Genomic DNA, 23,176 nt, shown 5'->3' with positions numbered 1-23,176 from the left:
CTGCCGCAGGGGTTGGTCCCTGGGTTGGCAAGTTAGGTCCAGGTGTTGTCTGACCTGGAGGGAGGGACAACTGTAAGCAGTGTCCCAACCATTTTTTTTTCTAAGAGCACCACTCCAGGTGGGAGGGTGCAGTATACTGGAAGGGGGTGCAGAGGGAGGGAGTCCTCGCCTCTGACCCCGGTGCCACCTGAGGGGTTTTCCAGGTTGGTAGATCGGTTGCAGTATCAAGGCCCTGATCTGGTGGAGGGGTATGTTTCCCTCAAGGGGGGCCTGTGTGCTCCCCAGGAAGTCCTGGTGTGCCAGGCAGACTGTTGCACAGCTCTAGAGGAGGGTGCTTTCCTTGGGGGGAATTGGAATACTCCTCCAGAAGTCCTGGGTTGCCAGGCACAGGCCCAGCCTAAGGGTACAGACCCTGGGTTGGAGGGCCAGTTTCAGGGTGTCCCACCTGACCTGGAGGAAGGGCCCACTGCTAACAGTGCCCCTACCAGTTTGTGTTATGGGGGCACCTCTCCAGGTGGGAGGGTACTGAGCCCCAAGGAGGAGGACCGGGCGTGGGAAAGCCCACCCCAGTCTCTCACCCAGCCGCTGGATACAGGCCCAGGGCTGGTGGTTCAGGGTCAGGGTGGCGTGCCTGACCTGACAGAAGGGAGAGTGGAAAAAAGGTGCCAGGCACCTGGGGTTACTGCCCCCCACTCTCTGATGCCACAGAGGTTTGAGAGCCCTGAGAGGTATGGGACCTGGGTCTCATCGCTGACTACTGTCCGTGGGAACTGTGGCTTGCTGTCTCTTTGTTGGGACACACCTGTGAGCAAGCTAGGGTTAGGTGCTGCACAGGTGGTGTCCACAGGTGAGGGGAAGAGCTCCCCATTGGTTGTCTTAGTGGGCCCTGAGAGTGTGGACAGGGGGCTCCACCAGGATTCAGATTGGCGTAGAACTGGAATATGCCCCTGCAGTCGCGGGCCAGTTCCGTGTTCTATCGCCCAAAGCAGGGAATCCCATCGAGGTGGTAATTGGTCTCCCCTGCGTTTTGGCTGGAAGGGGGTTGTGTTGGAAATGGCCCTCTTTGCAGGGTCATCCCTAAGCTTTTTGCCTCCCTCCCGGATTTTTCCTAACCTGTTTTTGTTGGCTTTATGACTCTGGGCACTTTACCACTGCTGATCAGTGCTAAAGTGCATATGCTCTCCCTTTGTAAATAAGACTATGTAAATTGGTATATCCCTGATTGGCTTATTTGGTTTACCTGTTAGTCCCCAGTAGCGTGGCCCATGTGTGCCCAGGGCTGGTAAACCGAATGCTGCTGGTGGGCCTGCAGCACTGGTTTGTGCCACCCACAGAAGCAGCTTGTAAAGTGTGTCTCAGACCTGCCACTGCAGTGTCTGCGTGCAGTCCAGAACAGCCATCTTGGCTGTGAAGTGCACCCACTTCCCAGCCCCTAAACCTTCCCTTGGCATCATGTCAGCCACCCCTATGGTAGGGTGCATTGTATGTGTAAGGTAGGACATGCTCTGATGTGTGTAGCATGTCCTAGTAGTGAATTACACCCAATTTCGTTTTTCACTACTGTAAGGCTACCTGTTCTCCATAGGCCAGAATGGGAGGTTTTGGCTATTACATTCTATAGTCCTAACTGACCCCCAGAACATGGTAGAAAAACGAATTTAGTATGCCTGAGCTCAGAATATTAAAATACATCTTTTAGTGAAGGTTATTTTTATATTCTGTGTTTGAAACTACCACTTTTAGAGTATAGGTACTTTCTTGCCTAAGCCTTCCAGTGTGCTCTGCTGTTTTGTGTATTGGCTGTCTGGTTTTGGAGGGACAGGGCAGGCTGAGTCAGACCTGGGTTGAATAGAGCGACCTGCCTAGGTGTGAGGGGAGGGGTAGCTCCTGCACTTGAATAGGGCTGTGCCTGGCAAGGTGAAAGCTGGCTCCACCTCCCACTGTGCGTCTGAGGCAGACCCCCTCTTTCTGAAAGGAAGGATGCAGCCTGATCAACAAAGTGCTCCAGGGCTGGGCAAAACTGGTTCTGGCTGGGTTCAGAGGCTTGAAACACCTAAGAACAAAGACTTTGGGGGTATAAATATTTGTGCACAAACCCCTACAATTTGTATTGCTCCTGGATAACAAGAAGAACCTCTGTCCGTGTGGCTACAGGAATCTGCAAGAGAAGGACTGTCCTTGTGCCCTGTGTGCTGTTTCTGGGACTGGCCTGCAGCTGCTACCACTGGACTTCAAGAAGAGGAAAAGAACTTTGATTGGACTTTTTATTTTTGCTACAGCAATCACCCAAGGGCTAGGAGAGAGCTAGCCTCCTGCTGGAGTCTCAGGCACATCAGACTCCACCATCAGCCTCCTGTGCATGGTCATAAATGCTTCACACACTGCCTCTGAGATAAGCCTAGCTGCTCTTGCTACGTTACCACAGGGTTGAGCAGGGGTTGTCAAAGGGTGTAGGCTGCTTACTCTGACTTAGGAAGAAGGGTCCCTACTTGGACAGTGGCCAGCCATTGCCAACTAGAGACCCCCATTTCTAACAGGAAACCTAGCAAACCTATACATTTTTGGAAACTAGACACCCAGGGGAATCCAGGATGGGGTGACTTGACTGCCTCCCACCATGGTCTGCTACCCAGAATCCCTTGCAAACCTAAAATAAAAAATTGACAAAAAAAACACATTTTCCCCATATTTCTGTGATGGAAAGTTCTGGAATCTGCGTGGATCCACAAATTTCCACCCACCCCGCATTCCCCAAAGTCCTACGAGAAAAATGGTACCTCACTTGTGCGGGTCGGCATAGTGCCCGCGACAGGAAATGGCGCAAAACGCAACGTGGTCACACCTCAAGTTTGCAGTGAAAAATTACCCCTTTTTGGAAAAGTGACTAGCTGTAGTTTTTGAACCCTAGCCCTGCCGGCACCTAGGGAAACCTAGCAAACCTATACATTTTTGAAAACTAGACACCCAGCAGAATCCAGGATGGGGTGACTTGACTGCCTCCCACCATGATCTGCTACCCAGAATCCCTTGCAAACGTAAAACTTTGACCAAAAAAACAAATTTTCCCCATATATCTGTGATGGAAAGTTCTGGAATTTGCGTGGATCCACAAATTTCCACCCACCCCGCGTTCCCCAAAGTCCTACGAGAAAAATGGTACCTCACTTGTGCGGGTCGGCATAGTGCCCGCGACAGGAAACGGCGCAAAACGCAACGTGGTCACACCTCAATTTTGCAGTGAAAAATGACCCTTTTTTGGCAAAGTGACTAGCTGTAGTTTTTGAACCCTAGCTCTGCCGGCACCTAGGGAAACCTAGCAAACCTATACATTTTTGAAAACTAGACACCCAGGGGAATCCAGGATGGGGTGACCTGACTGCCTCCCACCATGGTCTGTTACCCAGAATCCCTTGCAAACGTAAAAAATTGACAAAAAAACAAATTTTCCCCACATTTCTGTGTTGGAAAGTTCTGGAATCTGAGTGGATCCACAAATTTCCACCCACCCCACGTTCCCCAAAGTCCTACGAGAAAAATGGTACCTCACTTGTGCGGGTCGGCCTTGTGCCCGCGACAGGAAACGGCGCAAAACGCAACGTGGTCACACCTCAATTATGCAGTGAAAAATGACCCTTTTTTGGCAAAGTGACGAGCTGTAGTTTTTGAACCCTAGCCCTGCCGGCACCTAGGGAAACCTAGCAAACCTATACATTTTTAAAAACTAGACACCCAGGGGAATCCAGGATGGGGTGACCTGACTGCCTCCCACCATGGTCTGTTACCCAGAATCCCTTGCAAACGTAAGAAATTGACAAAAAAACACATTTTCCCCACATTTCTGTGTTGGAAAGTTCTGGAATCTGCGTGGATCCACAAATTTCCACCCACCCCACGTTCCCCAAAGTCCTACGAGAAAAATGGTACCTCACTTGTGCGGGTCGGCCTAGTGCCCGTGACAGGAAACAGCGCAAAACGCAACGTGGTCACACCTCAAGTTTGCAGTGAAAAATTACCCCTTTTTGGCAAAGTGACTAGCTGTAGTTTTTGAACCCTAGCCCTGCCGGCACCTAGGGAAACCTAGCAAACCTATACATTTTTGAAAACTAGACACCCAGCAGAATCCAGGATGGGGTGACTTGACTGCCTCCCACCATGATCTGCTACCCAGAATCCCTTGCAAACGTAAAACTTTGACCAAAAAAACACATTTTCCCCATATATCTGTGATGGAAAGTTCTGGAATTTGCGTGGATCCACAAATTTCCACCCACCCCGCGTTCCCCAAAGTCCTACGAGAAAAATGGTACCTCACTTTGCGGGTCGGCATAGTGCCCGCGACAGGAAACGGCGCAAAACGCAACGTGGTCACACCTCAATTTTGCAGTGAAAAATGACCCTTTTTTGGCAAAGTGACTAGCTGTAGTTTTTGAACCCTAGCTCTGCCGGCACCTAGGGAAACCTAGCAAACCTATACATTTTTGAAAACTAGACACCCAGGGGAATCCAGGATGGGGTGACCTGACTGCCTCCCACCATGGTCTGTTACCCAGAATCCCTTGCAAACATAAAAAATTGACAAAAAAACAAATTTTCCCCACATTTCTGTGTTGGAAAGTTCTGGAATCTGAGTGGATCCACAAATTTCCACCCACCCCACGTTCCCCAAAGTCCTACGAGAAAAATGGTACCTCACTTGTGCGGGTCGGCCTAGTGCCCGGGACAGGAAACGGCGCAAAACGCAACGTGGTCACACCTCAATTTTGCAGTGAAAAATGACCCTTTTTTGGCAAAGTGACTAGCTGTAGTTTTTGAACCCTAGCTCTGCCGGCACCTAGGGAAACCTAGCAAACCTATACATTTTTAAAAACTAGACACCCAGGGGAATCCAGGATGGGGTGACCTGACTGCCTCCCACCATAGTCTGTTACCCAGAATCCCTTGCAAACGTAAAAAATTGACAAAAAAAACACATTTTCCCCACATTTCTGTGTTGGAAAGTTCTGGAATCTGCGAGGATCCACAAATTATCACCCACCCCATGTTCCCCAAAGTCCTACGAGAAAATTGGTACCTCACTTGTGCGGGTCGGCCTAGTGGCCGTGACAGGAAACGGCGCAAAACGCAACGTGGTCACACCTCAATTTTGCAGTGAAAAATGACCCTTTTTTGGCAAAGTGACTAGCTGTAGTTTTTGAACCCTAGCTCTGCCGGCACCTAGGGACACCTAGCAAACCTATACATTTTTGAAAACTAGACACCCAGGGGAATCCAGGATGGGGTGACCTGACTGCCTCCCACCATGGTCTGTTACCCAGAATCCCTTGCAAACGTACAAAATTGACAAAAAAAATACATTTTCCCCACATTTCTGTGTTGGAAAGTTCTGGAATCTGCGTGGATCCACAAATTTCCACCCACCCCACGTTCCCCAAAGTCCTACGAGAAAAATGGTACCTCACTTGTGCGGGTCGGCCTAGTGCCCGCGACAGGAAACGGCGCAAAACGCAACGTCGTCACACCTCAATTTTTCAGTGAAAAATGACCCTTTTTTGGCAAAGTGACTAGCTGTAGTTTTTGAACCCTAGCCCTGCCGGCACCTAGGGAAACCTAGCAAACCTATACATTTTTGAAAACTAGACACCCAGGGGAATCCAGGATGGGGTGACTTGACTGCCTCCCACCATGGTCTGTTACCCAGAATCCCTTGCAAACGTAAAAAATTGACAAAAAAAACACATTCTCCCAACATTTCTGTGATGGAAAGTTCTGGAATCTGCGTGGATCCACAAATTTCCACCCACCCCGTGTTCCCCAAATCCTACGAGAGGAATGGTACCTCACTTGTGCGGGTCGGCATAGTGCCCGTGACAGGAAACGGCGCAAAACGCAACGTGGTCACACCTCAATTTTGCAGTGTAAAATGACCCTTTTTTGGCAAAGTGACGAGCTGTAGTTTTTGAACCCTAGCCCTGCCGGCACCTAGGGAAACCTAGCAAACCTATACATTTTTAAAAACTAGACACCCAGGGGAATCCAGGATGGGGTGACTTGAGTGCCTCCCACCATGGTCTGTTACCCAGAATCCCTTGCAAACGTAAACAATTGACAAAAAAAACACATTTTCTCCACATTTCTGTGATGGAAAGTTCTGGAATCTGCGTGGATCCACAAATTTCCACCCACCCCGTGTTCCCCGAAGTCGTACGAGAAAAATGGTACCTCACTTGTGCGGGTCAGCATGGTGCCCGTGACAGGAAACGGCGCAAAACGCAACGTGGTCACACCTCAATTTTGCAGTGAAAAATGACCCTTTTTTGGCAAAGTGACGAGCCGTAGTTTTTGAACCCTAGCCCTGCCGGCACCTAGGGAAACCTAGCAAACCTATACATTTTTTAAAACTAGACACCCAGGGGAATCCAGGATGTGGTGACTTGACTGCCTCCCACCATGGTCTGCTACCCAGAATCCCTTGCAAACCTAAAACATTGACAAAAAAAACACATTTTCCCCATATTTCTGTGATGGAAAGTTCTGGAATCTGCGTGGATCCACAAATTTCCACCCACCCCGCGTTCCCCAAAGTCCTAGGAGAGAAATGGTACCTCACTTGTGCGGGTCGGCATAGTGCCCGCAACAGGAAACGGCGCAAAACGCAACGTGGTCACACCTCAATTTTGCTGTGAAAAATGACCCTTTTTGGCAAAGTGACGAGCTGTAGTTTTTGAACCCTAGCCCTGCCGGCACCTAGGGAAACCTAGCAAACCTATACATTTTTGAAAACTAGACACTCAGGGGAATCCAGGATGGGGTGACTTGAGTCCCTCCCACCATGGTCTGTTACCCAGAGTCCCTTGCAAACGTAAAAAATTGACAAAAAAAACATATTTTCTCCACATTTCTGTGATGGAAAGTTCTGGAATCTGCGTGGATCCACAAATTTTCACCCACCCCGCGTTCCTCAAAGTCCTACGAGAAAAATGGTACCTCACTTGTGCGGGTCGGCATAGTGACCGCGACAGGAAACGGCGCAAAATGCAACATGGTCACACCTTAATTTTGCAGTGAAAAATGACCCTTTTTTGGCAAAGTGACGAGCTGTAGTTTTTGAACCCTAGCCATGCCGGCATCTAGGGAAACCTAGCAAACCTATACATTTCTGAAAACTAGACACCCAGGGGAATCCAGGATGGGGTGACTTGACTGCCTCCCACCATGGTCTGTTACCCAGAATCCCTTGCAAACGTAAAAAATTGACAAAAAAAACACATTTTCCCCACATTTCTGTGATGGAAAGTTCTGGAATCTGCGTGGATCCACAAATTTCCACCCACCCCGCGTTCCCCAAAGTCCTACAAGAAAAATGGTACCTCACTTGTGCGGGTCGGCATAGTGCCCGCGACAGGAAACGGCGCAAAACGCAACGTGGTCACACCTCAATTTTGCAGTGAAAAATGACCCTTTTTTGGCAAAGTGACGAGCTGTAGTTCTTGAACCCTAGCTCTGCCGGCACCTAAGGAAACCTACCAAACCCATGCATTTCTGAAAACTAGACACCCAGCGGCTTCCAGGGAGGTATGGCTTGCGTGGATCCCCCAACGTTTCCTTACCCAGAATCCCCTGCAAACCTCAATTTTAGCAGAAAAAAATCACTTTTTTCACACATTTTGTTGTGGGAAAGTTGTGGCATCACCGGGCTCACACAAATTTACCACCACCCAGCGTTCCCCCAGGTCTCCCGGTAAAAATGGTGCCTCACTTGTGTGGGAGGCCCAAGTACCCGCGGCAGGCAAGGGCCCAAAACGTAGTGAGGCGACATCAAAATGGCCTATCGCAAAATCACCTGGTTTTGCAAGGGGGGTCACTTTGGTTTTTGGCCCGGTGCTCGGCGGCCATCTAGGGAAACCTACCAAACCCACGCATTTCTGAAAACTAGACACCCGGCGGCTTCCAGGGAGGTATGGCTTGCGTGGATCCCCCAACGTTTCCTTACCCAGAATCCCCTGCAAACCTCAATTTTAGCTGAAAAAATCACTTTTTTCACACATTTTAGGGTGGGAAAGTTGTGGCATCACCGGGCTCACACAAATTTACCACCACCCAGCGTTCCCCCAGGTCTCCCGGTAAAAATGGTGCCTCACTTGTGTGGGAGGCCCAAGTACCCGCGGCAGGCAAGGGCCCAAATTGTAGTGAGGTGACATCAAAATGGCCTATTGCAAAATCACCTGGTTTTGCAAGGGGGGTCCCTTTGGTTTTTGACCCGGTGCTCGGCGGCCATCTAGGGAAACCTACCAAACCCACACATTTCTGAAAACTAGACACCCGGCGGCTTCCAGGGAGGTATGGCTTGCGTGGATCCTCCAATGTTTCCTTACCCAGAATCCCCTGCAAACCTCAATTTTAGCTGAAAAAATCACTTTTTTCACACATTTTGGGGTGGGAAAGTTGTGGCATCACCGGGCTCACACAAATTTACCACCACCCAGCGTTCCCCCAGGTCTCCCGGTAAAAATGGTGCCTCACTTGTGTGGGAGGCCCAAGTACCCGCGGCAGGCAAGTGAGCTGTAAAGCCACATCAAGGCACCAACCACTTTACAGGCCATTCACACACCTTTCATACGTGATACAAACAAGACCATTCGCACCACCAGGTACAAAAGCAACACAGTACAAAATTCACCAAAAAGGGACAAGGTACACCCTGCTTCAGAAAGACAAATATTACTGCACAGCCATCTAATCCGCAAGCACACACACATACTGGTTGGATTTGGCACGAGGGTGAGTGAGCTGTAAAGCCACGACAAGGCACCAACCTCTTTACAGGCCATTCATACACCTTTCATACGTGTGAGACATACGAAACCATTCACACCGCGAGCCGCGGGCCCATCACATAACAAAACTCACACCAGCACACAGCGCCATTCAAGGGCCCATCACTTTCACACGCCCACAATCCAGACACAGCAACTACACATGCTGATGGATTGCGTGGAGTGGCACTCAGCTAGCAGTGTGTGTAGTGACCAGCAGAAAGTCACTACTCACACACAGCCAGCCGAGCTCCAGTCCACACACACCGCTAGCAGAGCGCCAGTCCACACACACCGCTAGCAGAGCGCCAGTCCACGCACACTGCTAGCCAAGCGCCAGTCCAGGCACACCGCCAGCCAAGCGCCAGTGCAGGCACACCGCCAGCCAATCGCCAGTCCAGGCACACCGGCAGCCAATCGCCAATCCACGCACACCGCCAGCCAAACTCCAGTCCACTGACATCTCCAGCCAAGCACCAGTCTGCACACACCACCAGTTCACGCACACCGCCAGCCAACTGCCAGTCCACGCACACCGCCAGCCAAGCACCATTCCACGCACACCGCCTGCCAAGCTCCAGTCCACGCACACCACCAGCCAAGCTCCAGTCCACGGACACCTCCAGCCAAGCACCAGTCCGCACACACCACCAGTCCACGCACACCGCCAGCCAAGTACCAGTCCACGCACACCGCCAGCCAAGCACCATTCCACGCACACCGCCTGCCAAGCTCCAGTCCAATCACACCACCAGCCAAGCTCCAGTCCACGGACACCACCAGCCAAGCACCAGTCCGCACACACCACCAGCCAAGCACCAGTCCACGCACACCACCAGCCACGCACTAGTCCACGCACACCGCCAGTCCATGCACACCACCAGTCCACGCTCACCGCCAGCCAAGCACCATTCCACGCACACCACCAACCAAGTGCCAGTCCACACACACCAACAGCCAAGCACAAGCCTACACACACCGCCATCACATTTAGGATTTTTTTAGAAAAAAATAAAAACACAAACAAATCGCAAATAGATACAAATCTTCTAACAGAAAATCAGCAACTAAATACATTGCACTAACACCAACCTTGAAACAGAATCAAATTATCCAAAGAATACAGGCCAGGCAGTTCACTTTACCACTCATGAATGCTCCCAATAATTCTTTCGCGTGTGGTACGCTCTAAAACAAGCAGGAAGACACAGTGCAGGATGAGAAGGACAGTCGGGGCAGTACATACGACTCCGCGTACCTCTTCGCCAATAGACTCTACATCTCCTACTGGGAAAATCTTTTGAGGGTGTGGGAGGAATGTGATCTGGAAAGTGGCGATCTTTCAATCTAGCAACATCCTCCACCACTCCAATTCTAGGAACACTTGCCTGTTCCACTACAACAAGGCTGCCTATTACAGACTCCTGAATCTCAGCAAAAGTCATCTTTGACTCAGGGCAAGAATCCTGAAACACAACAAAAGCATTAAACATTGCCAAGTGGAAAAGATGGATAGCCAACTTCTTGTACCAAATGTAAGCCTTACGAAGAGCAGTGTAAGGTTCCAACCTCTGATCTACCCTGTCAACACCACCCATGTGCCTATTATAGTCTAAAATGCACACAGGTTTGCACGCTTCAGCGACCTGACCCCAAACAGTCACAGGTGCAGTTCTTTCATCATGGATGGTAGTCAGCATGTAGACATCTCTCCTGTCTGAAAACTTCACAGCAAGAAGCTCCTGGCAACGCAACGCACTGCACTGTCCCCGCACAAGCTTTTGACAAACAAGTTCTTTCGGGAAACCTTTACGGTTAGAGCGGATTGTGCCACAAGCAAAAGTGTCCACTTTGGCCAATTCCCTGAACAACCGCACACCAGTGTAGAAGTTATCTACATATAAATGGTGGCCTTTGTTGAAAAATCCTCTACCAAGTTCCCAAACAAGTTTCTCAGTCACTCCAAAAGTGGACGGACAACCAGGGAGGTTAATCCTAGATTCCTTACCGGTGTACACCCTGAAATTAGACACATATCCAGTCCTACTGTCACACAGCATATACAACTTTATTCCATAGCGTGCCCTCTTACTAGGAATGTATTGCCTAAAAACCAAGCGGCCCTTGAACAACACCAAAGACTCATCCACTGCAATTTCTTTCCCAGGGGCATAAATCTCAGAAAATCGATCCACAAAGTGATCAAGGACAGGCCTAATCTTAAAAAGACGGTCACAATCAGGGTGATCTCGTGGCAACGCTAAACCATTATCAACAAAATGCATCATCCGAAGCAGAAGAAAATACCTGTCACGACTCATGACTGCCGGAAAAATAGACGTTGCCATCAAGGGACTGCTAGACCAATATGTAGACATTGATGGCTTCCTTAGCAAGCCCATCAAAAAAGTTAAACCCAAGAACTTCTTCATCTCTTCAACATTTGTGGGAGTCCACCGGGTAGCTCTAGAGTAGGGCCTAAGTCTGGCACTGTTGTCCCTCAAAAACTGTTCGGCATACAAATTAGTCTGCTCAACAATCTCTGCCAAAAACACATCGTCCATTAACAACTGAAAAAAATTTACCGGCAAAAAGTTTTCAGTATTCACTCTAGACCCTTGAACACCAGTAAACTCTGACAATGCCGGCTGCACCATGCCAGGGGCAACCCAGAGGTCATCACTTTCAAAGGGAAGCCTTGCAGCCCCAGCCTGCAGCCGAGATGCCTCTTGCCGCACTACACCAACGGGAAGCCTTGCAGCCCCAGGCTGCAGCCCAGATGCCTCTTGCCGCACTATCGGCACATCAGTCTCCTCCTCTAACACAGGCACTTCATCCGCACTAAGAGTATCTTCATCATCCGATGACTTTATATGGAGAGACAACTCACTGCCAGAATCGTCCCCTGCCTCCTTTCCCTCAGATGCAGAGTCAGTCTCTGAACCATGGTCAAACAGCAAACCAACAACCTGCTGAGCAGTAATCCTGCGGCTAGCCATTATACTTACTAAGATAGAAGACTGCACAAACAAGTCAACAACAACCAACAATGTGCAAACCAAGTAAGTAAAGAAATGTGTACCTTTATCACAAAGATCAATGTACTCAAAAACTATACAATCCAATTACAAGAGACAGCTGCACTCACCAGAAACCAACTCTGCAGTGACACAGCAAAAACCAACGATATCAAACTAGAAAGAAGAAAAAAAAACAAATTACTCACAAGACAACAAAATACACATCGAGCACCAATGCAAAAAGTTTTTGACACTCAAAAAACAAACATACTGCTATTATTACACCATTTGCAAAAAACATTCATGCAGAGAAATCAAACACATTTACATTGTACAAAAAAGAGTCTCTTACCAAACTACACAAACAGCAGAACCACCAGTAACAACACGGCAAACTGAAAAGAGCAAAAGCCTTCACCTAGAACAAAAAAGTTAAAAAAAAAACATTACTATTGCAATTCACAAAAAATATAACAATAAACATTATAACATGCTATGGTCAATCGGGTTATGTGCCAGGTGGGGCAGGAAACAGCAGGAAAAAAAAAGGCTACTCTGTCCCGGGGCGGGTGGGCCAAATACATATTATAAAAATTGCCCCCTGGAAGCGACACTTGCCAAAGGGGTCACTTCCATTTTTATTTACACTAATTCCCTGGTGTCTAGTGGGCTTTTCTTCCCCCCCCCTGGGGCCAGAAACGGACCGAAAGTCGACCGATCTGTCCCCAGGGGGGGCAGAAAAGTCTTCCAGAAAATTATGCCCCCAAGGAAGCGACCCTTGCCCAAGGGGTCGCTTCCCAAATTAATAAAACGACATCCCTGGTGTCTAGTGGGCTTTTCTGCCCCCCCCCTGGGGGCAGAAACAGACCGAAAGTGGACCGATCTGCCCCCAGGGGGGGCAGAAAAGTCTGAGCATAAATGATTCCCCCAGGGAAGCGACCCTTGCCCAAGGGGTCGCTTCCCAAATCAATAAAACTACATCCCTGGTGTCTAGTGGGCTTTTCTGCCCCCCCTGGGGGCAGAAACGGACCGAAAGTGGACCGATCTGCCCCCAGGGGGGGGCAGAAAAGTCTGAGCATAAATGTTTCCCCCTGGGAAGCGACCCTTGCCCAAGGGGTCGCTTCCCATATCAAAAACACGACATCCCTGGTGTCTAGTGGGCTTTTCTGCCCCCCCTGGGGGCAGAAACGGACCGAAAGTGGACCGATCAGCCCCCAGGGGGGGGCAGAAAAGTCTGTGCAATAATTATTCCCCAAGGGAAGCGACCCTTGCCCAAGGGGTCGCTTCCCATATCAATATAACGACATCCCTGGTGTCTAGTGGGCTTTTCTGGACCGAAAGTGGACCGATCTGCCCCCAGGGGGGGCAGAAAAGTCTGTGCAATAATTATCCCCCCTGGGAAGCGACCCTTGCCCAAGGGGTCGCTTCCCAAATGACTAAATGAACATCCCTGGTGTCTAGTGGGGCATCCCTGCTCCACGATCGCGACGCTGTGCGCGATCGTGGGACAGGAATGCCCAGCATTGAGACATCAGGGGAGAGGAAATACTCTTTCCTCTCCCCCGATGCCTCAAGGCCTTTGAATTCCGCCCCCCCGCCACACCGCAGCAAAACACTCACCCTCCCCATTGGACGCGCTGGAAGAAATGAATTCCAGCGCGTCCAACGCTTCCTGATGACGCCGGCGCGCGCTGTGCGCGCTGACGTCATCAGGAAGCGTGGGGGGGCTCGGGGGTGGCAGCGGAAACTCTTCCGCTGCCATCCCCCTCTGTGGGGGCACGATCGATGCCCCAGGGGGGGAGCGCCAGCGCTTCCCCCAGGGGCTGTGCTCATGACGGAGCGGTTCCGTCATGAGCACAGCTCAACCGATGCTCATGACGGAACCGCTCCGTCATGAGCATCGAAGGGGTTAAGGATTACTGTTTGAATAGGTGTGCATTCCCTTCCTTGTACTATGTTCTGTGATACAGCCATACCATATACTCTTAAGTGCATTATAACCTCGCAGTAAATGCTAACTTTGGGATGGCTGCATCAAAACATGTCGTGTTTGGTGTCACACGCTTTGGAATACTACCCCCGCGCCAGTCCTGGCGGCGGGGGTAGCATTCCACCCTTCTAGAGGGAGAGACATGTTCACACTGGCTAAACCCGGTTAAAACATTCCAAAGACCTGGCATCACAAAATGGATGCCACTGCCACAGACACGGGTCTGGCCTCCTGCTGCTGGGAGGAAACTCCGGCAGGGGAGGCCTGGACAATAGGTTTCCTGTCACAGGGAGGTGTAACCACCTCACCAGACAGGCAGATGTGTATTGGGGCAGGGTGGGTGCATTCAGAGAATGCTTTTGAGACACTGCCTGGGGCACACAAGGTGTCCCCGTGCATAGCCCAGTTCAAACCGGTTGCAGGGGCACTCAGCCCCTGCTCTGGCGTGAAACTGGACAAAGCTGAAGGGGTGTAACCACCCCCACCCCAGGTCCACCCATGGGTGGGGCCTTAGAGATAGTCCATCCCCTAAACTTAGTATAAGTATAGGAATCCAGTCCTTAGGACTTTATATTACCCTGGACGAACCTCTGAAACATATATCCTGGACCTTCGACTTTCTATCACGACTAGAAGACGGAAGAAATCTCCCTTGGGGTCAAGGAGTGACACCCCTGCTTGGCAGGCACCATAGAAGCAACTGACCGGTCACAATTGCTGAAGCTCCCGCCGGATGCCGAAGTTTTTGCATCACCAGAGGTGGATTTCTAGACTTCCCCGAGGCTACCCTGAGTCCACAGGAAAACTGAGGCCTGTGGCTATCGTGGGTAACGTGGAACCGGGACCCCTGGACACCGTGAACTTTTGCAGCAACACTACCTTCGTGGTCATCCTTGAAGTTGTGCTTTGGGCTCTGAGTAGCCCTAGCCTTGAGCACCTCCTGCTCCAAAGATTGTTGGCCTCCACTCCACGAGTGTTCCGTGGGCCAGCTTCAAGTGCGACTACTTGAGGCTCCTTCGCGATCATTAGCCCGTTGGCTAGCAGGTCCCCATGAAGGCAACTCCACTTCTGCTTGGGCATTTCTGGTTGCTCCAGACTTGCTGGTCTGCACCGCAGTCCTTTCTCTGATTTCCTGTGACTTGCCGTTGCCAAGGCTTGTTGGGTCCTTCCTGGTTGCCGACACCGCAGCACTCGACAGACTTTGTGGGACAGCTCGAATCCGGCTCGTGGAATTCGTTGACGCCTCTTGGACCTCGTGGCTGCAGAGTTAAGACACCCATCAACTCACCTGAAGCACCCAACATCTGTGGGCATTGGTCCATCCTGCCCTAGGTCACTGGCAAGTGACCCAGACTCTGTCCCCTCTGCTTTCAGGTTCCTTGCATCCAAGATCCAGGGTTGGATCTCTCAGGACACTTCTCTTCACGGCAGCAGCAGTTCTTTGCAGGCTTCCATTGGAATCGATGACGCGACCCGACACCAAAAGAGACCTATGCACCCGGCTTCCCTGGGTGAGGTAACTCAAGTACTCCGGTGCTCTCATGGGTGCTAACCCTAGAACTGTCTAAGTCCAAAAGGGTTTGGTCCTGACTCGATTAAAAGTGTCCCTAATCTTTAAAATTCCAACCGCGACATTCCCCATAGAAGATAATAGGAACCCGCGGTTGTGTTTTCACAATGCATACGGCTCCCGTAGGCCCCCTGTGTCACTACCTTGGGTGGTTCCTTGGGGTCCCATCGATTCTAGAGGCAATAGGCCTAGTGCCTGTTACAGTCGTGGTTCTTATACCTCTATTTTAGTATATGGTTTGGTACGCCCCTAGGGCCCAAACGTGTATTTGTGCTTTTACTGATGCTTAAGCACTTGTAACTGAAGTACTCATAAAGAGACTAGAGGGGTGTGTGTTATCTTAAATACATATATTTTAAATATATACCTGGTGTGGTTGTCTTTTCATTTGATCATTCAAGAGATTATAGACTGGTAAAACAAGCTGCATTACATTCCTTCAAGACTTAGCTTGAAGGCTGCTCTCCATAGCTACCACTAGGATAGCTTTCATATAAGGTTGTCTAACCTATCACCATAAGGGGTTGGTTGGACGGATACAAGGTGCACACTAGAACTAGTGGACAGCATATATCAGGCCACCTTCTCACACCGTGATTTAATCTCCGGGCTCCGTCTCGAGCAACATGATGATTGGTCATCCAATCTGAGAAATGGAGCCCCTGTCCCAGCTTCTTTTCAAGCTTGTGATGGAGCTCTTCGAAATGCGGACCAGGCTGGGGTGGAGGGACTGGGGCATAAAGCTGGGCAACGTTAGGCATAATATGTCATTATATACGGATGACGCACTGTTTTACCTTAGCTCCCTTCAGGTATCCCATGATATTCTGTTGCGCTTGTGAGGTGACTTTGGTGCCCTGTCGGGTTTGTAGATCAACGGTGCTAAGTCTCTGCTGTTTCCTCTCGCTGCGCTGGTTGTGACTGCAGTGGAAAGCCTGCCGGACATCAGTTGACCCTTGGAGTTGAAGCATTTTACATACCTAGAGAATATCGTTGCGCGCTCCAATGTGCCTCAATATGAGGAGATTGATTGTTTCAATGAGGGTCTCTTTCACCTTCTGGGATATTTTCCCGCTGGCGTTGATGGGCAGAATAGCTATCTCCAAGATGGTGCTCTTGCCCTGCTGTTTATATACTCTTCAGAACTCTGTGCATGCTACCTGCCAGGGTGTTCAGGCAGATGGACTTGATCCTTGTTTCCCCTCTCTGGGCTGGGAAACATAGCAGAGTGGCTTGAGCACCCTGACCAGATGATATGAGGAGGGAGGACTGGAAGTGCCACGGCTTGAATTTTATTATAATGCCGTGCACATGCAACACACTGCGTGCTGGCTGGAGATTGGAGACAGCTGGAAGAAACATATCTTGGCGGGAATGGTCGATATTGGGCAGCTCTCTGTGATATTGACAGGGTGCTGGGACCCTGGATAGTGCACCATTCATGGTAAGGCACAGCACGCAAATCTGGCAAGAGCTAGTCACTGTAGTGTCGAGGTGCATCCCCTTTCACCAGGAGTTGCTGGTATGGAAACTGGCGTCGGTCCAACCAATGGCTGAGAATATATTCTTTGAAGCATGGAGGAATGGGACGGTGAGCTGTTGGGGGACTTGTACCCCAATGAGCACGTTATCTCAATTCAAGGGTGCGAGGATGAAATTTGCATTGGAGCTGGGTCACTTTCTGCATCATGGTGTCTTGGCAGAGTGGGCCAGGCAGATGTGACCACCTTTCCAGCAGCGTCTATAACGTCTGACACTCTGGGGACCTTACTGTCTTGTTGGTCAGTAGGAATCTAATATCATGGACATATGAAGCTTTTGGGAATGAATGCGGCAGGTGGCTGGTTGCGGGTCCGTCCACCTTGGGAAGAGGACCTGGGGTTGCACGTGGAGGAGGAGGACTGTGCTTGCGTCTGTGCGCTCACGCAGTCTTTATCGTGCAATGCCTGCATCAAGCTGTTTTTGATTCACACTTACTTGACCCCCTTGACTCTCCAGAGGATATCTCTCATCTGATCTGATAACTGCCCCCGATGTGGATCTCAGGGGACTGACTTCCTTCACCTGGCCCAGGATTGCTGAGCAGTACAGATTTTGGGATCTGGGTGGTGGATGAACTCACAGGAGCTACTTTACAATGGGCCATGGTAACACTGCAGTACTGTTTATTGAGAGATAATAGGAGAGCTAAAGGTCGCAAGATGGCATATAAATTCTTGCAGCTGGTGCTGGTTTATGCTAGGTGTAGGCTGGCCATCAGCTGGATTGGACAGGGCGCCTAAGAGTTAGAATACTGGCATAAAGACATGGTGGAATGGATGCTAGCAGAAGAGAGTCATATGATCCTTAGCAGGAGGGATGATAAGGTAGAAGATATCATTGTGTAGTACATCCCTAGTGACAAGTACATAGTCTGGGATTCTGACTTGAATAGTGGTAAAAGTGATGGCCAAAACAGTAGCCCCTTGTTGGGTGGGGCCATCGGGTCGGGTTTAAGTGAGAATCTGGTTAGCTATGTCGTGTGGATGTTGTTTTCTCCTTAGGCACTGTATGAGTGACTATTGCATTGTGGGACACTGTTCCCTTACCTACCGCCTATATACTATGGTCATTACCACTGCAAAGTTGTTTTTTTTGTGAATATGAGAAAAAAATATATTTTTTAAAATTGGGATTTGTCTACCTATTAAGGATAAATGTGCTATTTAAAAAAAAGTTATATTTTCCCTGTCTAAATCCTCTGGAGGACTTTCTGTCAGAGTTGAACTGTCATCTGACTGCTGATGTCTCATTTATTGCGAGGTGTGAACTGCTCCCATGACAGGGACAATGGGCTTTGGGTGTGGTTAGGTATTGCTTCCCTTGACAGGGTGCCTGAGGGCTGTACAGAGAACCTTGATTAGCTTCAAATGATGCCTTCCCTCTCACAGTCACATGTAGCCCACACCTGGGCCTGCTGACTCTATTTTCCTCCTAGTCAGGCTTGCACCAATTCCAGTAGGAGGGGAAGCTGTCCCAGAACTGGTTTAGGTTTAGAGTGACCTTAGGGGAGGGAGTGCTCATTTCCTTAACTACACCTGAGGCTGAACTCCAAAAGATCTGACCAGGGGAAGAAAAGTTTTGTTGTGGTGGATTTAGAAAGAAAGGAGCACGGTTTGTTGGTTCACCCATGGGGACTTTTACCCCATTGGGTAGAGAAAGGCCAGGAATTTGCACCCCCAACAGGCTGACATTGAGCATAAATGTAGCATCTCCAGTACCCTCCTCAAAACTGCTGAACCTGACAAAGATTCAGAAAAGGAAAGTACTACAGTCTGAAGACTGAAGACAACTGCACCTTCATTATTTGTACCCAGGACCCCAGAAGTGACACTAAGGGTCATAATCCTAAGACTGACCGCCTGCTTGAGCTACAGAGACTGAACAAACTAAAGAAGCCTTTTTTCCGCATACCCAACTGACCCATTCCAACTGGACCTGTCCTGAACCCTGCTGGCTTCTGCTGGAGTGCATCTTGACCCCAAAGTACTGTTACCAAAGTCCTGGACCCTAGATTAATGTCAAAGTGTAATCCTCCCACCCCACTCCTAAAACTAGGTGTGGGCAGTAATCTCTGCTCCTATGGCAGAGTTTGCAGAGTTTTGTCCACTCCTTGCTCCTTGCTCCGCTTGGAGTGCGGAGTTCAGCTAAAACTCTGCCAACCGCCACGTGATGGAGTTTTTCTCGCATCGTGGCTCTCCAATACTAAGTTGGTGAGTGCTCTCATTGAGAATACAGAGTGCAGCATGACTCCACTGAGAAATTTGAGCTCCAACAAGGTCAGAAAATAGAAAACTCTACCGGGGGAAGCTGCAGAAGGCATCAGATCAACATCGAGGGCCTTCTGGGCCACAATTCTCAGGTTTTCCCCCTCAGAGCTTTTCTCACCTTTACCAACTGCTTGACCAAGACTTCGATACCAGAATTTGTCAACGTTGCACTATCTTTGACTTCAGCCTGCTGCCTGGTTCCGCTGAAGACTTTCAACTTCCCAAAAAGGTTCTAAGTGCGAAGGCAAAACTTTTGACCAAGACAAACATTGTGCCTGTATCTGACCTCCGCTCCATTCATTTTCACCTTTCTACCATTCAAATGAACCAGGTAACTGTGGTTGGCTTTTAATTCATTTTGCTGCTACTTTTAAATTTAAACATTAACAATTCATATCTCCCATTTCCTTCATGGAATATTTGTAGGTTTGGGATAATTTTCATTTATTAAAATATTTACTATTTTTCTAAATTGATTGGAGTTTTGTTTGTTGTTTTGTTTTGACTTCAGCACTGCTTGAGTACTGAATAAAGACTTTAAATATTGCTTTTAAGGTAAGCCTGTCTTCTCAGTGCCGTTAGCTGTGAGCAATCAATCAATCAATCAATCAGTACATTTATATAGCGCGCTACTCCCCTGCGAGGGTCTCAAGGCGCTGGGGTGGGGGGTGCTGCTACTGCTCGAATAGCCAGGTCTTGAGGTGTCTCCTGAAGATGAGATGGTCCTGTGTCAGTCGTAGGTGTGCGGGGAGGGAGTTCCATGTTTTGGCTGCCAGGTAGGAGAACGATCTTCTTCCTGTGGTGGTTCTGTGTATCCGTGGGACGGTGGCGAGGGCGAGGTTGGCAGAGCGGAGCTGGCGGGTGGGGGTGTAGAACGAGAGGCGGCTGTTGAGGTATTCGGGCCCATTTTGTGGAGCGCTTTGTGTGCGTGGGTGAGGAGCCTGAACGTGATCCTCTTGCTGACAGGGAGCCAGTGCAGGTTTCTCAGGTGGGCGGATATGTGGCTGTGGTGAGGGATGTCGAGGATGAGTCGTGCGGAGGCGTTCTGTATGCGTTGGAGTCATTTCTGAAGTTTGGCAGTGGTTCCTGCGTATAGCGTGTTTCCGTAGTCCAGTCGGCTGGTGACGAGGGCCTGGGTGACGGTCTTTCTGGTTTTGGTGGGGATCCACCTGAAGATTTTTCGGAGCATGCGCAGGGTGTTGAAGCAAGAGGATGAGACGGCGTTGACTTGCTTGGTGATCGTGAGGGAGGAGTCCAGGATGAATCCCAGGTTGCATGCGTGGTTCGTGGGTGTCGGTGCGGTGCCCAGCGCTGTGGGCCACCAGGAGTCGTCCCAGGCGGATGGGGATTGTCCGAGGATGAGAACTTCCGTCTTGTTTGAGTTCAGCTTCAGGCGACTGAGCTTCATCCATTCTGCGACGTCTTTCATCCCTTCCTGGAGGTTGGTTTTGGCAGTGGCTGGGTCTTTGGTGAGGAAGAGTATCAGCTGGGTGTCGTCGGCGTAGGAGATGATGTTGATGTTGTGTCTGCGTGCGATGGCGGCGAGGGGGCTCATGTAGATATTGAAGAGGGTTGAGCTGAGTGAGGAGCCTTGGGGTACGCCGCAGATGATCTTGGTGGCCTCTGAGCGGAAGGGAGGGAGGCGGACTCTCTGGGTTCTATCGGAGAGGAATGAGGTGATCCAGTCCAGGGCCCTTCCCTGGATTCCAGCGTTGAAGAGGCGGGTTATTAGGGTGCGATGGCATACGGTTTCAAAGGCTGCCGAGAGGTCTAGGAGGATGAGAGCAGTTGTTTCTCCGTTGTCCATCAGGGTCCTGATGTCGTCGGTGGCTGCGATGAGTGTTTGCCTCGAGGAATGCAGACAGCTGTTTATTGACGGTCTTCTCGATGACTTTAGCCGGGAAGGGCAGAAGAGAGATGGGTCGGAAGTTCTTGAGGTCTTTGGGGTCTGCTGTGGGTTTCCTCAGAAGGGTGTTGATTTCTGCGTGCTTCCAGCTCCCAGGGAAGGTGGCTGACGTGAAGGAGTTGTTTATGACGTTCTGGAGGTGGGGTGCGATGATGATGTCGGCTTTGTTGAAGATATGATGTGGGCATGGGTCAGAGGGGGAGCCAGAGTGGATGGTGTTCATGACGTAGGTGGTGTCTTCAGTGCTGATGGGGGTCCAGGCGCTGAGGGTGGTGGTGGGCGTCATTGGTTCGGTGACTGGAGGCGAAGTCTGGGGTCCGAAGCTGTCGTGTATGTCTGCGATCTTGCGGTGGAAGTACATGGCGAGGGAGTTGCAGAGGTCTTGTGATGGTGTGATGTCGTTGTTGTTGGCGCTGGGGTTGGAGAGCTCTTTGACGATGCTGAAGAGTTCCTTGCTGTTGTGGGTGTTGCTGTTGAGCTGCTCTTTGAATGATGACCTTTTGGTGGTGCGGATCAGCTGGTGGTGTTCGCGAGTGGCGTTCTTGAGGGCTGTCATGTTTTCTGTAGTCCGTTCGTGGCGCCAGGTTGTTTCGAGGGTACGGCAGGATTTCTTTGATTCTTTGAGGGCGTCTGTGAACCATGAGGTTTTCCTGTTGCCAGTCATGCAAGGGGGTTTCTTCAGTGGGGCGAGGTCATCGGCGCAGTTGGTGATCCACTGTGCGAGGTTGTGTGCTGCGCTGTTGGTGTCAGCGGTGTTGGCTGGCGGGTTCAGGCTCAGCGATGAGAAGAGATGGTCTGTGGTGATTTTGCTCCAGTTTCTGTGGGGGATTTGTTGCGTACAGTGGTGGGATGTATTCTTTTGGAAGCTGAAGTGGATGCATCTGTGGTCGGTCCAGTGTAGTCCGGTGGAGTGGCTGAAGGTGACGTGGTTGCTAGCGAAGAAAATGGGGTCGAGCGTGTGGCCAGCGAGGTGGGTGGGGGTGTTTACCTGTTGCTTGAGTCTGAGGTTGGCGAGGTTGTCGAGCAGGGTGGTGGTGTTGTTGTCGCTGTTGTTCTCCAGGTGGAAGTTCAGGTCCCCTAGGAGGATGTAATCTGGTGAGGCTAGGGCGTGCGGGCTGATGAAGTCGGTGATGGTTTCGCTGAATTGTGTGCGCGGGCCAGGGGGTCTGTAGAGGAGCATTCCTCTAAGGGTGGTCTTGGGGTTGGTGTGAATCTGGAAGTGTAGGTGTTCGGCGGCGGAGTGTGTGTCTTCGGTGTTGGTCATGATGTTGATGGTGTTCTTGTAGATGATGGCGATTCCTCCTTCGGTTTGGTTGACGCGGTCCTTCCGGGTGATCTTGTAGCCTTCCGGGATGGCTATGGCGATGCCGGGGGCCGAGGAGCCATTCATCCAGGTTTCCGTGAGGAAGGCGACGTCTGGTGCTGTTGTGTCGAGGAGGTCCCAAAGTTCGATGGCGTGCTTGTGGACGGAGCGGGTGTTGAGGAGGATGCATTTGAGGTGGTTGTTGTCGTTGCTTGGTCCGGCGGGCGGGGGGGAGGTTCGGAGGCAGGTGAATTTGCAGGCTTGGCAGGTGAAGGGTCCCTGGGTGCGCCTCGGGGTGGCTCAGTAGCAGGTGGGTGGTCGTCCTGTGTTGAGTGTGTTGAGGGTGGCGGGGTCGTATCTCAGTCGATGCTTCTGGCTCCAGCGGGGGCCAGGGGTACTGGCGCTGGGCACGGTCCAGGCGTGGATGGGCGCAGACGGGCTTGCCTTTGGTGTGCCTTCGGAGCCCCAGCGGCGCGCCCGCTGGGCGCGTCCGCTGCGCGGCCTCCATATGAGAGGCAGAGGGAGGGAAGAGCAGCTGGGAGGTGGGAGCGGGGCCGCCAATGGGAGTCGAGGGGGCAGGGCCGCAGGGACGCAGCGGCGGGAAAGAAAATGGTGGGGAAAACGGAGGCAGCGGGGACAGCGAGAAAGGGGGCACAAATGTGGAAACTGAACAGAGGGGTACAAAAAGGGTACAAAAGGCAAGAGTGGCACAGGGGGGCAATCAAGGGAACAATAACAACAACAACCAAGACGAGCAGACAATCA

At 50.7% G+C, this 23,176-nt stretch overlaps 1 protein-coding gene across 1 annotated transcript in view; it reads left to right on the top strand.

Annotated features, from left to right (window-relative positions):
* The window catches only part of LOC146866268 (alcohol dehydrogenase 1-like), a 355,353-nt gene that overhangs the window by 77,460 nt on the left and 254,717 nt on the right, over positions 1–23,176 (top strand). The window lies entirely within an intron of this gene.

The sequence above is a fragment of the Triturus cristatus genome, chromosome 2_1 (genome assembly GCF_964204655.1).
Source record: "Triturus cristatus chromosome 2_1, aTriCri1.1, whole genome shotgun sequence".
Classification (NCBI taxonomy): domain Eukaryota; kingdom Metazoa; phylum Chordata; class Amphibia; order Caudata; family Salamandridae; genus Triturus; species Triturus cristatus.
Note: the sequence above shows the minus strand (reverse complement) of the source record. Positions and strands in the feature narration are given on the sequence as shown.